The 21421-nt window shown below is 44.6% G+C and overlaps 1 protein-coding gene across 1 annotated transcript in view; it reads right to left on the reverse strand.

Annotated features, from left to right (window-relative positions):
- The window catches only part of CYGB (cytoglobin), a 65581-nt gene that overhangs the window by 43537 nt on the left and 623 nt on the right, over positions 1-21421 (reverse strand). The gene's annotated exons all lie outside the window — the stretch shown is intronic.

Genomic DNA, 21421 nt, shown 5'->3' on the forward strand with positions numbered 1-21421 from the left:
TATTCAGAACTTGAGAACAGTAATACATGTATATCCCAGAAAATTTCATACAAAGTCGTTAAGTACATCTAAGCAGTTCACAATAAAATTCAAAGGGAGGAAAAAAATGGTAAGGAACACACACAGCCACAGACAAAACAAGACAAAGGAAGGAACAAAAAGTGAGGAATACGATTGTTAATACTAGTATAACAAAAACTGTGGGTTAACTTCCTCCTTGGGTTGGGACTTCAGAGCAAAGCTTGGAGGGGTGAGTGGGGGCAGGTGGAGGAAATTAGCTGACCTCTCTAGCATTCAAAACCACTGTCATTTCACAAAAAATTGACTTTTGGATAGCGGTTCCTTAATTGTGTCACCTAATATGTTGTTTTTTTCAAAAAACACCATGTACATGTGTAGGGGATGTTTACTAATGTATTTATTTATTTGTTGCATTTGTATCCCACATTTTCCCACCTATTTGCAGGCTCAATGTGGCTTACAATCTTCCATCATGGCATTCGCCATTCCAGATTAAAAGATACAATTGGTATTATATAAAGAACATGGATAACATAATAGAATTAAGCAATCAGGTATATAAAGAAAACATTCCGAATATCAGGTAAGTAAGATGCGTTACAGTTCCTATTATGGATCATTGTGGTATGCCTTGTTGAAGAGATAAGTCTTCAGTGATTTATGAAAGTTGATTAGGTCATAAATTGTTTTCAGGTCAGATGGCAATGCATTCCACAGCTGCATGCTGATGTAAGAAAAACTGGACGCATGTGTTAATCTGTATTTTAGTCCTTTACAGCTAGGGAAGTGGAGATTCAGTAATGTGCGTGCTGATCTTTTAGCATTTCTGGGTGGCAAGTCAATAAGGTCTAACATGTGAGTGCATCCACTCTATCAACCGACGCACAAAACCCTCGATGCACAGTGCAGGTACCTGCTCCCATCTGAACACCCCCTCCCCTCCAGACACTGCCCATGACATTTCCAACCCTCTCTGATACCCCCAATGACATCACCCACCCTGACATCTCTGAAATCTCCCCCCTCCATAGCACCCCTTCAGCATAATCCCCCATAAATAACCCCCCTGAGGAGACCCCAGTATGAGCTTCTCAAAAACCTTTCCAAAAGCATCATATGTCCCTCATGCCACCCCTCCAACCCCACCCCCAGGCACTTACCAAGAATATCCCTGAAGATTCCTAGTGGAAATACCATGAGACTATCGCTAAGGAGCAGATTTGCCATATTGAACCCAGGTGGCAATGGGGTAAGAGCAAAGGGGGATCCCTGCTGCCTCAACCACCAGGGACACCCCTGGTAAGCAGTGGCGTAGCCAAGGGTGGGCTGGGGTGGGCCCAGGCCCAGCCACTTTAGGTTCAGGCCCACCAAGTAGCAGCACACCTATAATGTGGCTGGCAGGGATCCCAAGCCCCACCAGCCAAAAACTCCCAACAACTGTTTGCTGCCGGTGAAAATCTGCTATTTAAAAGGTATACGGGGAAGAGGAGATGTTTGAAAGACCATATGGCATGCAGGCAAGAGAGGGAGAAACCAAATCACTTGTATGACAAGGTGGAGTTCTGCCCACCCACCTTGGGTCCAGGCCCACCCAAACTTGAGTGTCTGGCTACGCCCCAGCTGGTAAGTGCCAGGGAGGAGTCAGAGAAATGGCAGGAGGGTCAGTTGATACTCTTAGAAAATTGAGAAGCTCATGTTGGGGGGAGTGTGCTGTTGGGGGTCTTCTGGGGGGGTTATTGATGGGAGGCTTATGTTGTGGGGAATACTATCTTGGGGGTGTTGGAGGTTTATCGGATGATCAGGACGTTTAATTTTCTTTGGCTTGTGGCCATGCTAGCTACTGCCTATAGTGTGGAATACTTAATACCACATCTAAAGTGAACACTTTACTACACATCCCTCTAATTGTTGCTACCTAAATGCGCAAAGACCAGGGCAATGTTACTCTTTTTAAATGTGTTTTGTTGCAAAATGGTTGTTCCCACTGCACATACAACCAAACACACATATTTAGGAGTGGCCTAGTGGTTAGAGCACCAGTCTTGCAATCCAGAGGTGGCTGGTTCAAATCCCACTGCTGTTCCTTGTGATCTTGGGCAAGCCACTTAACCCTCCATTGCCTCAGGTACAAACTTAGATTGTGAGCCCTCCTGGGACAGAGAAACATCCAGAGTACCTGAATGTAACTCACCTTGAGCTACTGCTGAAAACGGTGTGAGCAAAATCCAAATAAATAAATATGTGAGAATCTACATGGAATGTTGTTAGTGGAGGAGTAGCCTAGTGGTTAGTGCAGTGGAACATGGAATGTTGATACTATTTGAGATTCTACATGGAATGTTAATGTTGCTATTCCACTAGCAACATTCCATGTAGAAGCCTGCCCTTTTGCAGCCGCGCAGGCTTCTGTTTCTGTACGTGCAGGACGTCAGACTCACAGAAACAGAAGCCTGCGCGGCCGCATTGCTGATCTGCAAGGGCAGGCTTCTACATGGAATGTTGCTAGTGGAGGAGTAGCCTAGTGGTTAGAGCACCAGTCTTGTAATCCACAGGTGGCCGGTTCAAATCCCACTGCTGCTCCTTGTGATCTTGGGCAAGCCACTTAACCCTCCATTGCCTCAGGTACAAACTTAGATTGTGAGCCCTCCTGGGACAGAGAAATATCCAGTTTACCTGAATGTATCTCACCTTGAGCTACTACTGAAAAAGGTGTGAGCAAAATCTAAATCAATAAATAATAGTTTGAGATTCTGTTCCTACTAGTTGAGATTCTACATGGAATGTTGCTATTCCACTAGCAACATTCCATATAGAAGCTTGCCCTTGCAGATCAGCAACACGGCCGCACAGGCTTCTGTTTCTGTGAGTTACCGTTAGATTGTAAGCTCTCTTGAGCAGGGACTGTCCCTCCCCGTGTTTAAACTTGTACAGCGCTGCGTAACCCTGGCAGCGCTATAGAAATGCTAAGTAGTAGTAGTAGTAGTAGTGAGTCTGACGTCCTGCATGTCAGACTCACAGAAACAGAAGCCTGCGCAGCCGCATTGCTGATCTGCAAGGGCAAGCTTCTAAATGGAATGTTGCTAGTGGAGGAGTAGCCTAGTGGTTAGTGCAGTGGACTTTTATTCTGGGGAACTGAGTTCAATTCCCACTGCAGCTCCTTGTGACTCTGGGCAAGTCACTTAACCCTCCATTGCCTCAGGTACAAACTTAGATTGTGAGCCCTCCTGGGACAGAGAAATATCCAGAGTACCTGAATGTAACTCACCTTGAACTACTACTGAAAAAAGATGTGAGCAAAATGGAAATTTAAAAAAAAAGTTTCATGAGCTGTTCAGCAAAGCCTTTTGTAAATTAGGTTGCAAATTTTGAAAGTCCCTTTTCCGATATAGGCAACCTATACAAAATTGAAGCATACTGTCTACTTGCTAAAGGAAATCATTTATTGAACTAGGGTAACTGATTATATAACGGCATGGCTTTTTGATATGAGTCTTGTTTACTGAAATCCCTATTTTTTTTTAAAGGAAAAGCCTTTTTTTTTGTCCTAGATGCAAAATTTGGATAATTTTGATGTCCTGCCATATGATATTTTTATGTTGTTGTTTTGGTGGGCTTGTCTCTCTTTTGTCATTGTAAAACTAGGAAAAAAGACATTGCATGCGAGGGATGAATGTAGGCGTGATGTGTTCTCTCGCTATAAAAAAGGGGGAGGGGAGTCAACAAATAAAGAGAATTTAACTATAGCATCAGAAGAGTAAAAATTTGCCTTTTTTGTTGTCTCCCTCTCATATTACTTTAATCTGGTCCATCAAGAACAATCACACAAGGTCAACATGCTTTTAATGAACCTGATCCACTACGAGAAGCCAAGACTAACATCTATATATTTTGGAGAAAATCAGTAATACAAACCATTCTCTTAGAGTGTAAGTTTGGGCAGACTAGAACATATGTACCTTACCTGGAATAAAACGCATTTACTATCTCCATCAGTGGCCATAAAAAATTCAACAGTGTATCATTTATTTTTATTAATTATTTTACATGTAATCTCTGCTTCAACTTCTGTTGTGGTGTGCAAAAGAAAACATTCATTTTTAGTTTGCACCCATTCTGCACCTGGACTAGCTTGCTGCACACACTGTAACTTAGACCACTTCCTTATATCTTTATTAACTGTACAAGAACTTGCTTTCAGTTTAGCCCAGGGGCGTAGCTATAGGGGGCCTGGGCCCCTCCAAATTGGATCCGGGGCACCTGGTTTGGTTGGCGGGGGTCCCCAATCCCCGCCTCCCCACTGCAACCCTTGCCCCACCGCAACCCCACATACCTTGGCTGATGGGGGTCCCCAACACCTGCCAGCTGAAGCCTCTCTCTAGTTCTGTTCTCCGCACGTTGCCTGCCCTGTTTCCTCTCATGTTGTGTGCACATGTCGTGAGAGGAAGCAGGGCAGGCAATGCACAGAGAACAGCGCTGGAGAAAGGCTTCAGCTGGCAGGGGTTGGGGACCCCCACCAGCCAAGGTATGTGGGGTTGCGGTGGAGCAAGGGTTGCAGCGGGGAAGCGGGCCAAACTTTTGCCCCCCCCCCCCCCCCCCACTTTGGGATCTGGACAACCCAAACATTGAGGTCTGGCTATGCCCCTGGTTTAGCCACCCATTTATTTATCGCAACTGACCGTGTAGCACGCACCTTTCCCCATCTATATATCTGCATTTGGCCCCTCAGCTATATGGTAAGCAGTATCATAGCAATGTTATTTGAATGTTCTAATTGTGGGCTTATTAGATGTTTCATTAGTATTATGCTGACGTCTTATTATATCGGCACAACTATGGAATGGCCTCCCAAAAGCTGTGAAAACAATCCATGATCACTTTAGCTTCCGGAAATCACTGAAGACCATCCTGTTCCAAAAGGCATACCCTACTGACCCAACTTAAATGCCTGAATCCAGCAACACAACGAAACCAAAGCCCGCAACGAACACTATATAACTGTTCTTCTCTACGATTCTCCTAATGTATCTGTAACACATGATCCTCTTTGATAATAACATCACTTTGTATCTGTTTTTCATTGAAGGCGACTAACGCCTCAGGGTACTTTGTAAGCCACATTGAGCCTGCAAATAGGTAGTGGAGTACAAATGTAACAAATAAATAAATATCTCTGTTATTTGAATTTCAGAACTGTTCAATGTGTATATTTTTGATCCTGTTTCATGGTAGTCTTATTATTTAGGTTTCAATCTGCTGTTTTCAAGTTTCCTCGTTCATTGTATTTATATTTATACTTGTACATTTTACTATTGTTATGCTGTTAACAGAATTGTAAGTTTGATGTTAAACTGTACCTACTGTACACCGCCTTGGGTGAATCTCTTCATAAAGGCGGTTAATAAATCCCAAAAAAATAAATAAAATAGTTTCATTTTTCCTTTTTTTTTTATTATGTTGTTTATTCTAGAAGTGCTGGCAAAGGATTTGGGGTTTTGTTAGTACTGCAGAAAACAGAACGTTTCTGTTTCTGAAATGGCAGATATAAATATGAAATATGTATGTGCTGAAATATATACATCTCAGGACTTACACACTTATATTGCCATCTTGCCACTGCTGATATTTTAGACATTTATAATTATAAAAAGAATGCTTCCATTACAAGTTTCCACTTCAAGTGCTCTCATGGAGAATGGGCATAAAATATTGTACAGCTGGTACTACATGCCCTGCTGTTTGGTACAAATGTATAAGACAGGGACCGGGCTCTGCTGGAGAAAGTGTGGACTACAAGGAGATATGGCCCATATTTGGTGGGAATGTGAAAAAGTGAGTTGGGCGGCGGGGCTAGTGCTGGGCAGACTTATACGGTCTGTGCCGGGGCTGGTGGTTGGGCGGCGGGGATAGTGCTGGGCAGACTTATACGGTCTGTGCCAGAGCAGGTGGTGGGAGGCGGTAGTTGGGAGGCGAGGATAGTGCTGGGCAGACTTATACAGTCTGTGCCAGAGCTGGTGGTGGGAGGCGGGGTTGGTGGTTGGGAGGCGGGGATAGGGCTGGGCAGACTTATACAGTCTGTGCCAGAGCTGGTGGTGGGAGGCGGGACTGGTAGTTGGGAGGCGAGGATAGTGCTGGGCAGACTTATACAGTCTGTGCCAGAGCTGGTGGTGGGAGGCGGGGTTGGTGGTTGGGAGGCGGGGATAGGGCTGGCCAGACTTATACGGTCTGTGCCCTGAAGAGGACAGTACAAATAAAAAAGTAGCACATATGAATTTATCTTCTTGGGCAGACTGGATGGACCGTGCAGGTCTTTTTCTGCTGTCATCTACTATGTTACTATGTTACTATGAGTCAGTATTGGATGGAAATTGTGACTTATTTGAACCAAATAATGGAGGTGTCCTACCCAGTTAGTCTGGACAGTTGTATACTACACTTTAAACCGCAGGGAATCAAGCCGGGTACTCACAGGTTTGCCACCCAGCTATTTGTAGCAAGCAAGCTGATGATCACCATCATTTCCAGACTTACAAAGAGTCTTGCAGAGACCTGACAACATACGACTGTTGTCAAAATTGACTGCTATTCGAAAAGCCACCTTGGCCCAGTATCACAAAGTGTGGGACAGATATGAGACAAAGAGGGGGTTGACATAGTGTCTGTTCAACAGTATTTGGAGATATCGCTGCTCCCTCAATTTGTATAGTTATTTAATGAAAAATTTCAAAATAAAAAGTTTTTTTAAAAAAAGGATGCTTCCGCTGCCCATAACTAGCACATTTCCCTTCCTCAGTGTTCTATCAGTGTTGGTTGTAAAATGCTAGGCCCCCCCCCCCCCCCCCAATGCAGAATGATAGTTATATAGACACTTTTTCAGCATACACTAGATCCTGTTGATTTGCACCAGAAAACATCGATTCTCCTAGTGTCTGTCTCATTATACCTGTGATTAGCACAAATCTGAGCATCAGAATCATAAATCCATGTTTCCTTTCATTCTCATATGAGTTGAGGATTTAGACTTCATCTGCTGTGATGCACCTAATGGCTTTTAACTTGCGCAATGTCTGGAGCCCTTGCAAAATGCATTAGACCTCAATTACTTTCACTAATTAAATAGCTAAACATACCGCCTGCCGGGAAACCCAGATTCCTGTCCCAGAATCCAGTGGCACATCTCTGAAATCGTATTTTGTCTCTCCCCCTCCTGTTTGAATAATGCTTCTGTGTGCAGTTTGCTCTCTTTGGTTACTCCATAGTTGCCTTGTTCTGTCAGTACCAGGCCCCCTCATGGAACCAAGACCAAACTCACAGTCAGTGTATTATATCAGGGGTCGATATTCAAAGCGATTTAACCAGTTAGTGTCAATGAACATCAGCACCAACCGCTAAAACTGTAGCCGGCTATTTTGTGGACTTGGCACTTATGCGGTGAACAGCCTAAGTTAACTGGACAGACTGGACTTCATAAAACTCAGTCCTATCTTTATCCGGTTTTACTTAGGTGGTTAATGAGAAATTTGATGGATTGCTCTATCTTTGTAAACATTTGGATGTTCTGCTATTTGAGATAGGAACCAAAAGGGAGTAAAGGATGACACACTGACAACCAGACAAGGAGATAAATACATAGTAACATAACATAGTAGATGACGGCAGAAAAAGACCTGCACGGTCCATCCAGTCTGCCCAAGAAGATAAATTCATGTGCTACTTTTTTATTTGTACTGTCCTCTTCAGGGCACAGACCGAATAAGTCTGGCCAGCCCTATCCCCGCCTCCCAACCACTAACCCCGCCTCCCACCACCAGCTCTGGCACAGACCGTATAAGTCTGCCCAGCACTATCCCCGCCTCCCACCACCAGCTCTGGTACAGACCGTATAAGTCTGCCCAGCACTAGTCCTGCCTCCCAACCACCAGCCCCGGCACAGACTGTATAAGTCTGCCCAGCACTAGCCCCGCCTCCCAACCACCAGCTCTGCCACCCATTCTAGGCTAAGCTCCTGAGGATCCCTTCCTTCTGCACAGGATTCCTTTATGTTTATCCCACACATGTTTGAATTCCATTACCGTTTTTCAACACTCGCTAAATTTCATCACAACAGATACGTTTGTTCCATATGCCATTATTGAAATGGACTTGGGAAAATCCACTGCTTATTCCTAGGACAAGCATCATAAAATCTGATTTACTGTTCTGGGATCTTGCCAGGTACTTGTGACCTGGATTGGCCACTGTTGGAAACAGAACACTGGGCTTGATGGACCTTTGGTCTGTCCCAGTATGGCAACACTTATGTCAGCATTTCCCAAACAGTGCCCTGCGGCAAACTCACAGACAAGGAGATAAATCTTGAGAATTCTTTAATAAAAGCATCAGAAAAAAAAGACCCAACACAGGCTGTGTTTCGGCAGATGCAGAAGCCTGCCTCAGGGGTCATAGTAAACACTGTACGTAAAAACAGAATACAAGTCCTTTGGCTAGGGCTTTTCAGCTTGGAGAAGAGAAGGCTGAGGGGAGACATGATAGAGGTATATAAAATAATGAGCGGAGTGGAACAAGTGGATGTGAAGCATCTGTTCACGCTTTCCAAAAATACTAGGACTAGGGGGCATGCGATGAAACTACAGTGTAGTAAATTTAAAACAAATCGGAGAAAATGTTTCTTCACCCAACGCATAATTAAACTCTGGAATTCGTTGCCGGAGAACGTGGTGAAGGCAGTTAGCTTGGCAGAGTTTAAAAAGGGGTTGGACGGTTTCCTAAAGGACAAGTCCATAAACCGCTACTAAATGGACTTGAGAAAAATCCACAATTCCAGGAATAACATGTATAGAATGTTTGTACGTTTGGGAAGCTTGCCAGGTGCCGCTGTCGTGGACAGGATGCTGGGCTCGATGGACCCTTGGTCTTTTCCCAGTGTGGCATTACTTATGTACTTTTTAAACTCCTTTGTACTCTGAATACCAAAAGTATTGGAATAAATTTTCTTTTATGTACTTCCCCTTAGTACTGGTGTCATAGCCTAGATTTCAAATGATGTTAACATGGCAGGACTGAATGGTATCACAACACAATGTACCTATTTGAACACTTTAATTTTACTATTTACTAGGCTGTCTTTTGTTTGACACAAACAGTTTACAGCATAATAAAATCAGAGAAACAGAAAACAAAAACAAGAAAAGATTACAAAAAAAACACCCTAAAATAACAATGCAAAAAAAGGTTGATAGCTCATTAAAGAGTTACACTAGGATTTGGGCATAAACCCAAACATTTAAATCAGACAAAACATATGATCATCAACAACAAACAGACAAATCAGGACACACTGGAACTAAACCGGTGGCAGAAATCAAAGAAGAAATCAATCAAATGAGGGTCCCCTGGGAGCCAAACTCTTATTAGTAAAACACAGTTTTCATGCCAGATTCCAGAGACCTTTTCTGGAGACGGGAAGGTAGTAGAACTAGAGGACATGAATTGAGGTTGAAGGGGGGCAGACTCAGGAGTATTGTCAGGAAGTATTTTTTCACAGAAATGGTGGTAGATACGTGGAATGCCCTCCCACGGGAGGGGGTGGAGATGAAAACGGTAATGAAATTCAAACATGCGTGGGATAAACACAAAGGAATCCTGTTTAAAAGGAATGGAGCTATGGAATCTTAGCGGAGATTGGGTGGTGACACCGGTAATTGGGAAGCAAAACCGGTGCTGGCCAAACTTCTACGGTCTACGCCCTGATCGTAACTGAATAGATATGGATGGGCTGGAGCGTAAATTTTAAGGGGCTTCGATATGTTAGCTTCAGAACATTTAGTAAATGAACAGCACTGGGCAGACTTTTATGATCTGTGCCCTGAAAAAGGCAAGGACAAATCAAACTCGGGTATAAAGTATCACATACCATGTAAAATGAGTTCATCTTGTTGGGCAGACTGGATGGATCGTTCAGGTCTTTATCTGCCGTCATTTACTACGTTACTATGTTAGATTCAAAGGTAGTCAAATTAGATTCATATCTCAGGAATGGATCTCAGCTGTATTTTAGAAGGGTAAGGAGCAGTGAAAAGAAAAAGCTGAGTAGATCTTTATCCGTAGAGAAGGGAGCAGGGAATGAAGACATTGTATAAGTATTTGAGTGCATGGAAAGTTAAATTTTATAAGGAGACAGAGATAGGTAACCAATGATGAAACGCCAATAAGGGGTGATAAGATACAGTTGATTTAGCAAGAGTGCAGACTGGCTATGAAGAGGACCATTACCATAGTCCATAGTGCATGTAACAGCACTTGAGGGTTTCTGGACTCCAATATACACAGAGGAAATTGATTTTCCAAAGAAAGGAAACAAATTTATAGTTGAAACATGAAAAGCGAGAGTCCAGGATGGTGCCTAAAATAGTTACCTTTTCCTTGATGAGGGCTGGAGTACCCAGAAGAAGCTTCTTCCTATTAAAGCACACTGCCTTTGACTTGTCTGAATTTAATTTTTTATATATGGAAAACAAATTCAATGTAAATGAAGGAATTTCCCAACCTACTGTCCACCGACCCATTTTGATACAGTTGTATCACAGGCATGTGAGTCTAAATCAACACAGAGTGGCCGACACTGGAGCAAATGAAAGTTGAAGAGTGCAACTCAAGGAGCAATGCTTGCAACAAGCATGCACGGCTGCAAAGAAGTTGTGCAAATCTTCTCACATGCAACGTGTGCGGCATAGAGGCCTCCCTGCTACTCCCTCCCACAAAACCCCATTTCTGAAATTTCCTCTAACAGAAAAATGTTTCTCTGGAACCACTTGTGAGGGCTGACTTTCCCATGCCGCTGAGTTCCACTTTAAAGAGAACAGAAAATAGCAGCTATGAAATATAAACATTGCCATCAACTTTAGTTTCCTCTGTGTGGGAGGCTAAAGATATTTTCTTTTCCCAGAAGAGAGGTTGAACAACTCACCCATTTCCACCCCTTCCATCTACAAGAGACTTTTTAACATGGAAATACTTGAGTACCCTCTCGTGTAATTTTCTACAGTCAAGACAAAAGAGCCATGCTAACCAATTGTCATACCACAAGAGAGGCAGCACTGATCCATCATCACACCAAGACAGCCTGAGAAACAGACTGAATCCCACTGGACCCCCCCCCCCCCCCCACCCCCACCACCACAGCAAATCCTGAATCCCAGACATGGGCAAAGTTAAGAATAGCCATACTGGGTCAGACCAATGGTTCATCTAGCCCAGTATCCTTCTTCCAATAGTGGCCAATCCAGGTCACAAGTACCTGGCAGAATCCTAATAGTAGCAACATTCCATGTAGAACCCCAAAGAGTACCAAGATTCTATTCAGAATCTCAAAGAGTACCAAGATTCCATGCTACCAATCTCAGGGTAAGCAGTGGCTTCCCCTATGTCTATTTAGCAGACTATGGTCTTTTCCTCCAGGAACTTGTCCAAGTTGCGTACTGAATCATTCATAAGAAATTAACAACTAAATATGCCTCCTTTACACTTGATATTCCTGCTGGAGACCAGCCCTGAGAGTATTGGGTATGCCCCTCTTCTTCCTAAGGTCCAGTTAATCGTGATTTTTGAGTTTAATTGTGAAAATGTAAAGGACAGCCTAGAAGCATAAAAGACAACAGGGGAGGGGGGTGCAAAGTTGAAAATTTGCTTAGGGCATCTACTACCATTACACCACCCTAGGTGGAGGCTAATCAAGCAATCTGTTAAATTTGTCCAATAGAAAGAAATCACCTTATAAGGGTCAATATTTAGCCTGCAGTGGTAAGCAGCTAGCCAGCTGCTCACAGTGGTGGGCTGTGTTAACCTTAGATATTCAAGGCCAAGGCAACCTGGAAGCAAAACGTGTACCAGACAATATTCAGACTGAGCTTGGTGAATAAAGTTAGGAAAGGCTTTCAGCTGTCCTGATTTTATCTGCTCATTTAACTGGTTAGCAGAGATTAAATATCTACCTGGCTCTGTCCCTGAACCACCCCCAACCTAGTCAGTTAGTCTCTGGAGGCATAGCCTAATTGTTAGAGAAGTGAGGAACTGGGTTCAATTCCCACTGTGACTCCTTGTGGTCCTGGCCAAGTTACTTAATCCTCCATTGCCCCTGATACAAAAAGTTAAGATTGTGAGCCCAGGCAAAAGTATGGAGTGGGAATGGCGTCAGGCCCTTCAAAACAGGCCAGAGACACTAATCAAAAAGCTTTAATGGAGGATGACTGTGAGCCCTGCTTATAATAAAATTCTTACTGCTTTGGTTGTACCACAGAAAGGTAGTAAATCAAATCCATGACCCTTTACCCCTTTGGCGGTCAGAGGGGATATTACTTAAGAATAGCCATACGACATTGACCCAGACCATATCTCCCACCTGACCCACCTCTCCATTGCCTATCTCTACCTACCTATCTATTCTATTACTACATACACTTAATTTTTTACTTTTATCTAACAATATTCTGTATTCCCTATAACTGTGTAAGCCGCATTGAGCCTGCTTTTAGTGGGAAAGTGCAGGATACAAATGTAATAAATAAATAAATACTGGGTCAGACCAATGGTCCATCTAGCCCAGCATCCTGTTTCCAACAGTGGCCAATCCAGATCACAAGTACCTAGCAGAAACCCAATTAGTAGCACCATTCCATGTTACCAATCCTAGGGCAAGCAGTGGCTTCCCCATGTCAGTCTCAATAGCAGACTACGGACTTTTATTAAACCTAGATACGCTAACCACTGTTACCACATCCTCCGGCAATGAATTCCAGAGCTTAACTATTCCTTGAGTGAAAAAAAGTATATTTCCTCCTATTTGTTTTAAAAGTATTTCCATGTAATTTCATTGGTGTCCCCCTGGTCTTTGCACTTTTTGAAAGAGTGAAAAAATCGATTCACTTCAGAGCCCTGACCTCTTTGGCCTTTCCTTATATGAAAGGAGTTCCATCCCCTTTATCATTTTGGTCGCTCTTCTTTGAACCTGTCATTGGTGCTATCTGGTAGGGTGCTGATAAATATCCAAGAAGGGCCAGCTTAACAGGGTGAAACCAGGCACGTTTAAATATCAACCCCATAGAGTTTTGTTTATTGTCTTTTATTTCCACGGAAACAGAGGTAATGAAATGTTAACCCCAACAACCAATCAAGGAGTGAGAGTGAGACCCAATTATATTCCTGTCCTCAATATTTAAGAGGATTCACACAGCATCCGATCCACTACTATTTCTGCAAATTCTTGGTCACTTTGATTTGGCAATTTGTCTGTAAGTGCTGGATCTGTACAATAAATCAAAGCACATGAAAACCAGTTAAAATCTGCAGACGCTGTGTTAAGGAAGGAAACTCCGCTTACTGGGTTTGCTACTTTAGTAAGCCACTTAATTCTTCTTGAATGCAAAATGCCTTCCTGTTATCCTTAGGCAGCATCGATTCAAAAGCTAATTGCTTTTAATGCACTGTTAGAACAAACACACTTTGTAGCATTCTCTGCCTGGGATTGATTGCTCCATAAGACTGAAATAACAGCAGGGCTGTCAAAGGAGCCAGTTCAAGCAGGGAGCCCTAGGAATAGTCCTGGTTTTTGATCTTGCACTTCAGTGTATTGTGGGATTTGTAGTTCTTACTTCTCGAAACTCAGCGCTGCAGGTACCAAAATGCACTAGGCTAGAGCTGTCAGAAGCCCAGGATTTCTCTGACATCTCCTTCCTTAAAGTGTGTCCCTTGGCAGCTCAGGAAATGACAAACAAAACTCATGGGCCGATGAGCAAAACCTGCCGCTAATCAGGATAGCGCTCTCAAAATACCGCCGTACTAGCACGGAACAGCAGCACGGTCATAATCAGAGTTAATATATGCAGATATAAGCAGCGCTGTAGTAGCACTAACCCCCTCTAAACAGCATGATAAAATACGCTAAACAGCCAGGGCGCACGCCAGGGGCATAGCTACATGGGGCCACAGGGGCATGGCCCCCCCCAGATTTGGCCCTGCCCCCCGCCGCTGACCCTTTCAACCCCCCCTTCCCGCCACCACCAATCCTCCCCTGCCGCCACCATCAGGTACCTGTGCTGGCGGGGGTCTCCAACCCCCGCCAGCCGAAGTCCTCTTCAGCGCCAGTCTCGGGCCGGCGCGTTGCTGCAGCTGATCTGGATGGAAGGATTCTGTTTCTGTGTGAGTCGTCCTGACATCCTGCACGTTCCTACGTGCACATAGGGACATCAGGACGACTCTCACAGAAACAGAATCCTTCCATCCAGATCAGCTGCAACGCGCCAGCCCGGAGACTGGTGCTGAAGAGGACTTTGGGGGGGCAGCACAGGTACCTGACGGTGGTGGGAAGGGGGGGTCGAAAGGGAAGGGTTGCCGTGGGTGGGCAAAAGTGGCGGAGGGGCAGCGGCGCTGGGGGGGGGCTAAAATGTGCCCCCTCACCTCTGGACCCCCTTCCTCCGAAGTCTGGCTACGCCCCTGGCGCACACGCACTAATTTGACGTGCTAAAAGAAGCCAGCAACTACACGGTAGTTGTGCGGAATGCACGCTGCCGAGGTAGGGACCTCAAGACCTGGGGTTCATCTCTCCCCCTCAACTCCGTCCTGCGCTTCTGCACGCGCGCAATAGCAGGCAAGCACTATTGAGAGACCTCCATCACACATCTCTAAAAAAAAGTCGGCAAAAGCACTTGAAACTGCAGAAAAACTCTTCAGAGCACACAAATACGCCTGGTAGAAGAAGCGGATACTAAACTGTCTTCCGGGCTTCTCCTTCCAGCTCACGTGGGATGGAAAGAAAGGGGTGTAATTTACATATATATAACTTTTAAGCTCAGATGGGATATAACGCCAGCCATGACCTGGCATTATTTTGCAGCGTTGTTTTCTGCCTAACACCATTCAACACCTCTGTTCATTGCGGCGCTAGTTTTTGATCATCTAGGGGGAATAGGAAATGGCCTCATTTGCATGAGATTGACTACATTTACATACTATCTGCACAAGTGCCTGGTGCGCTCGCTGTTTACGGCGGTAACCCCGCTGATCATCCCGCGTTTCTGAGTGCGTGCACTAGAATGGCGCTAATGACTAATGAATTGTCTAATGCAGCAGGTTTGGGTTCTGTGACCTTTTGGGTGTATGCATTTTGCAAGAACAATATAAAACATAGTAAACATAGTAAAACATAGTAGATGACGGCAGAAAAAGACCCGCACGGTCCATCCAGTCTGCCCAACAAGATAAACTCATGTGTATACCTTACCTTGATTTGTACCTGTCTTTTTCAGGGCACAGACCGTATAAGTCTGGCCAGCACTATCCCCTCCTCCCAACCACCAGCCCCGCCTCCCATCACTGGCTCTGGCACAGACCGTATAAGTCTGCCCAGCATTATTCCCCGCCTCCCAACCACCAGTCCCGCCTCCCACCACCGGATCTGGCACAGACCGTATAAGTCTGCCCAGCATTATTCCCCGCCTCCCAACCACCAGTCCCGCCTCCCACCACCGGATCTGGCACAGACCGTACAAGTCTGGCCAGCACTATCCCCTCCTCCCAACCACCAGCCCCGCCTCCCATCACCAGATCTGGCACAGACCGTATAAGTCTGCCCAGCATTATTCCCCGCCTCCCAACCACCAGTCCCGCCTCCCACCACCGGATCTGGCACAGACCGTATAAGTCTGCCCAGCATTATTCCCCACCTCCCAACCACCAGTCCCGCCTCCCACCACCGGATCTGGCACAGACCGTATAAGTCTGCCCAGCATTATTCCCCGCCTCCCAACCACCAATCCCGCCTCCCACCACCGGATCTGGCACAGACCATATAAGTCTGCCCAGCATTATTCCCCGCCTCCCAACCACCAATCCCGCCTCCCACCACCGGATCTGGCACAGACCGTATAAGTCTGCCCAGCACTATCTTCGCCTCCCCACCATCAACCCCTCTTCCCTCCACCGGCTCCACCACCCAATTTCGGCTAAGCTTCTGAGGATTACTTTTATGAGCTATAAGGGAGGAAGGGGATTAATTTAAGGAGGCACAAACTGGATGAGTGACAGTATTATTTTCTGACAGGACAGCTCATTACTGTGCCTCATTCAACACTTTCTCTTTGTCCAGCGGCAGAAAAATAACAAGAAATGTTCTGATTCTAGACACAACATAGAAACCAACATACAGCACAACTTCTTTCCTTAGATGCAAACTTCACAGGAGAGAATATTCCCATTCACGGTGCCTAAAAATACTTGCTACTATTACATTTTGTAGTAAGCTAGAAGTAATGTCTTGGCTACCTAGAAGGGATATTTAGAACATCCTTTGACTCCAGTGGGATCCGCTCTGTATCTTACCACTACTATTCCATTCTATTCTGCGATTTATATTCATATATTTATATAGTCAATGATCGCGACTGAATAGATATGGATGGGCTAGAGAGTAAATTTTAAGGGGCTTTGACGTTAGCTTCAGAACTTTTAGTACAAGAATAGTGCTGGGCAGACTTATACGGTCTGTGCCCTGAGAATGGCAAGGACAAATCAAACTCAGGTATACATATAAAGTATCGCATACCATGTAAAATGAGTTTATCTTGTTGGGCAGACTGGATGGACCATACAGGTCTTTATCTGCCATCATTTTTCTATGTTACTATGTTACTCTTTAGGGTTCTACATGGAATGTTGCTACTAATTGGGATTCCGGAATCTTGTAACTCTTTAGGATTCCAGAATCTTCAAGAACTTTTAGTACAGGAACAGTGCTAGACAGACTTCTACAGTCTGTGCCCTGCGAAAGGCAAGGACAAATCAAACTCGGGTATAAAATATCACATACCATGTAAAATGAGTTTATCTTGTTGGGCAGACTGGATGGACCGTACAGGTCTTTATCTGCCGTCATTTACTATGTTACTATATATTCCACCTAATTTCACTTTGGATTCAAGGCAGATTACAGAACAAGAGATCTTCAACAAAAAGAAGAGATAATGAAATAGTCAGTACATGATATAAACCAAATTTACGTTTCACTTATTTACCAGAGTTGAAAATAAATACGTTTCCGAAAAAGCAAAGATACGTTGATCAATGAAAAACAGGAAGAAACCCCTTTGGAAATCCAAGAGGATGACACAAAGGGCTTTCACAGGAGGAGAAACAAAAGCAAATGTCTTTTTTTTTTTGAGGCACCAAGAAGAGACTCACCTTGGCACCTCAATAAAAAGACTTTTCATTTTGCTACTCCTCGTGTGGAAGTCGTGTCATCCTGTACGTTTAACTTGTACAGGAATGTCATTCCAACTTTTTGCACCATGATATGAAGAACGCTCTACCTTTAACTTTAGACGAACATTCTTCAGAGAAGGATAACCTAATCTGACACAAAGTGAGAGTTAAATCAACTACTTGAAAAGTTTAACGTTTGTATAAGACCAATTGGCCCAGACTATGTAGAATTGCTGTTTTAAATTCAATATGCTGATCGATAAGCAGTCAGTGTAGATTTTTTTTATTAAAGTAGAAGCTCTTTTGTATTTTCCATGACTAGACACATGTATACATATTCTGGGAGTCCCTTACACTCCCTACTACCAGGTATCTGGGTAAATCCCCTTTCTCCCTAACAGCACAGACTGGGAGTCCCCTTCCCTCCCTGCTACCACAGACTGTAGGCAGCCCTCTCTGCCCTACTAGCCTATACTGCGGGATCCCAGGTCCTCTGATAATAGCCTAAGAAATTCTGTCTCTCTGACATCTCTAACTCACAAAAAGTGAAGAAGCTTCTGTCTCTGATATCAGCTCAACCTGACTTGCCAATAGAACTGACTGATGGACTCCTTTGTGTATGACTGTAGCACTAACCAAGAGTCCATCTGTTTGTGTGACATAAACACTCGATAAGGAAATTATACTAAAAAGCACATGGTGAGGTTCTTTCTGCTACAACAGTTCAGTAGAGGGAGATCTTCTTGCCGGGGTCATCTTTTCCAGTCCTCATTGTGCCCCATTGTGTGCAAAAAAAAAAAAATGTCATTCAGATTGAGGGGTTAGCCCTGTTCTTCTCTGTAATGTTAGCCCAGGCTGAGGAAGTCTCTCTTTGACAGGATGATAAGGTAGACTGAGTCCTTCTCTCAGTCACAGCAGCACAGTTCATGTGTTTAACCTTGTTTTTTGGAAGGAGTGGATAACAAGCATCTAATACATAAATCCTATAAGCAATGCTTAATTCTTAAACATTTTGACATTCTCTCCCTCCTTAGCAACTCCCTAAATTCTTGAATGATCCCAGATTAATGCCAGAGTCGGGTCTCTTGCAAAACAAACCATTCCCCCCCAACAATTAAAAAATACAGCACCCAGTTTCTTTCCCACCCCTATCTCCTCACCTTATTAAACTAACTCCCTCCCTTCCTCCACTGGGAAGGGTCACACCTCACTGCAAGCCAGGGGCATAGCCAGACCTCAATGGAAGGAGGGGCCAGAGCCCAAAGTGGGGGGCATATTTTGGCCTGCTGCCGCCCCCCCCCCCTGCACGATGGTACCAAGGCTGCTGGGGGTTGAAGTGTTTGTCCCGTGCTGGTCTCCCACTGTCTGTCCTGCTCTGTTCTCAGTTGCACCATGCATGATCATTTTAATTAAACTGAGCGTGTGCAGTGTCGCACATGCTCAGTTTCACTAAAACGAGTGTGCACACCGCAACTGAGAACAGCAGGGTAGGCAATGCGGTGAGACCAGCATGGGGCAAACACTTCAGCTAGCAGGGGTTAAGGACCCCTGCCAGCCAAACCGAGGGCCCCAGAGCCAATTTGGGGGGCCCAGGCCCCCATGTCCCCCCCCCCCCCCCCCCCGTAGCCACGCCACTGCTGCAAACAGTTTCCCAGCTATCACCTGGGCACTGCTCTTGTACCAAGGAACAGAGCCTCTAACTCGCTCCCCAGAGTGCCTCATTCTCTGCACATTAAATGTGTGGCAAAATTTGGAGTCACAAGTAGAGAAGCAGCTTCCCCTCTGCTGAGAAAATCCTTTTCCTGGTCTGACAGAGATGCTGGCTTTCCATCCTCAGACACCTTTTCCCTAGGGCTAGTGACACTAATAGTAGTAAAGAGAACCCTCTACACCCTTTTGGAAATCCCGTGTACAGAGCTTGTAAAATCAAAGGGATTTCCTAGAGACTCCGGCACCCTGCCCCATCTTTGCTATGGTGAGAATCACTCTGACAGCTTCATGTGACAGCAGTTCAATCTCCTTTCCACATTCTGTCTAGGATGGGTTCCAGGACTCAGATGGAGACTAGAGTATTTTTCACCTCCAAGATCTGAGTTTCTGTTCATGGAATGCAAAATATAAAGGAAACTCAACACTCTCAACACTCAGCTGCCTGTTCCTAGTCTAGTGGAGAGAAACAAAGCTCTCATTTTCATTTACTCCTAATCCTGCAAAAAACATGCATCAATGAGAAACTGGAGCACCTCAGTGTTATTTAATGTGATTTTTTTTTTTATTATTTTCATTTTGGCTTCACCTGTCCTAAAATCCAATTTCAGTTCATCCCCAGCTCTCTTCTCATTGCCTCCTCAACTGCCTGTTCTCTTCATTCCCACTGGCCCAAAAACATAAGAACATAAGCATTTGCCATACTGGGGCAGACCGAAAGTCCATTAAGCCCAGTATCCTGTTTCCAATAGTGGCCAACTCAGGTCACAAGCACCTGGCAAGATCCCAAAACAGTGCTCATTCTAGAAATAAGTAGTGGATTTTCCCCAAGGTCTTCTTAATAATGGCTTCGGGACTTTTCTTTTAGAAAGTTATCCAGACCTTTTTAAAACACTGCTAAGCTAACTGCTTTTACAACATTCTCTGGCAACGAATTCCAGAGTTTAATTACATGTTGAGTGAAGAAATATTTTCTCTGATTTGTTTTAAAATTACTACTTTGTAGCTTCATTGTGTGCCCCCTAATCCTAGTATTTTTGGAAAGAGTAAACAAGCGATTCACATCTACCTGTTCCACTCATTATTTTATAGAACTCTATCATATCTCCCCTCAGCCGTCTTTTCGCCAAGCTGAACAGCCCTAGCCCCTTCAGCCTTTCCTCATAGGGAAGTTTTCCCATCCCCTTTGTCACCCTTCTCTGTACCTTTTCTAATTCCACTATATCTTTTATGGTGAACGGAATTGTACATAGTACTCAAAGCGTGGTCTGCCCCCACCACTGACCCTTCCCTCACCACATATCCAATGCTGGGCTCTGCCCCCAACACTGACCCCTCCCTCACCATAGATGCAAGATCAGATTCTTCATATTCTGCTTTTCTGTGGTACAACCAAAGTGGTTTACATATTACATACAGGTACTTTCTCTGTCCTTACTGGACTCACAATCTAAGATTTGTACCTGCAGCAATGAAGGTTAAGCGTCTTGTCCAAGGTAACAAGCAACTGTAGTGGGAATCAAGCCCAGCTCCCCCAGTTCATAGCCCACCGCATTACCCATTAGGCTTCTTCTACACTCCAGTGCTGGGCTCTGCCCCCCCCCCCCTCCCGCAACACTAGGCTCATTCCATCACCACAGATCCAATTTGGGGTTCTGCCCCCAACGGTGACCCAGCCGCAGACTCCTTCCCTCTTCATAAATTTATACCGGGCTGAGGGCTCTGAGCCCAACACTAAGCTCCTTCCTGCACCGTAGATCCTCTGCTGGGCTCTGCCCACCCCCACCCCAACACTGACCCAGCCTGGTTCTTTCCCTCACCATAGATCCAATTCTGCTCCTCACCATTAATGAGAATCCAGGGCTCATCTTCTCAGCACTGATCCAGTGCTGGGTTCTGCCCTTTGCTGTTGATCCAGTGCTCAGCTCTGCCCAATACCAAGCACAAACCCTCCAGGGAGATAAGGTATGGTTATGGTTTATTAATTTGCATTCCACCTACCCGAATACTCGAGGTAAAATTAAACATCATTTTTCTTTCTTTTCTTAAATAGAGATTTTGCCTGATGGATTGTAGATCTTCTCTTTGAAATTCGGAGTGCTGGATTTCAAAGAGAGTATTTCCTCTTCCCTCTCACCGAAAGTAAACATGACTTTTTGTAATGAACGTTCCTCTCTACAGCCTATCTGTCCCATATATTAGCACCAGATTATAGCTCACCCTTTCATCTCCCAGGTTATAGCAAGCTATTCAAAGTGCCCTAAGGAGCCTTTTTACCACTACCCAGAAGGTAAGTTGCCCCATTTCCACAGGTAAACCTTGCATAGTATCCATACAGATCACTCACTAGTAACATCTTCCTCTAGAAATCAAACAGGAATGAATGAAAGGGTGACTTTTTAAACATTCAACAGTGATTTATTTCAGCATGCAGCATTTGACACGT

This window comes from Microcaecilia unicolor, chromosome 6 (assembly GCF_901765095.1).
Source record: "Microcaecilia unicolor chromosome 6, aMicUni1.1, whole genome shotgun sequence".
NCBI lineage: Eukaryota > Metazoa > Chordata > Amphibia > Gymnophiona > Siphonopidae > Microcaecilia > Microcaecilia unicolor.